The sequence below is a fragment of the Camelina sativa genome, chromosome 7, assembly GCF_000633955.1.
Source record: "Camelina sativa cultivar DH55 chromosome 7, Cs, whole genome shotgun sequence".
NCBI classification, from domain to species: domain Eukaryota; kingdom Viridiplantae; phylum Streptophyta; class Magnoliopsida; order Brassicales; family Brassicaceae; genus Camelina; species Camelina sativa.
In genome coordinates, this window is record NC_025691.1 from 30057220 (window position 1) to 30057544 (window position 325).

Consider the following 325-nt stretch of genomic DNA (forward strand, 5'->3'; position numbering starts at 1 on the left):
GCGGACACAGAGGATTATGTCACCTTGGAATACAGCTAGCAGGCTAAAGATTCCGAGCCGATAGATAGCGTCGAGAACTGTAGCCGGCTTAAGTCGTTGTAACTGTACTTATTTATAAGAAAGTGCGCTTATCAGTATTCCAGCTTTCTTATCAGTGTAATAAGGTGAGTGTTGTTATTACACTCCGTTATCCATCACCTTCGCATATTAAAATTACTTTTTTTTTTTTGTTTTTGGGTTTTTAAATTAAAGTCTCCATTTCTGCAAGATTTTAATGCTCTCGTATAAATAATTCTCAAGAGAGAGAAAACTTGTTTTTCTTTTT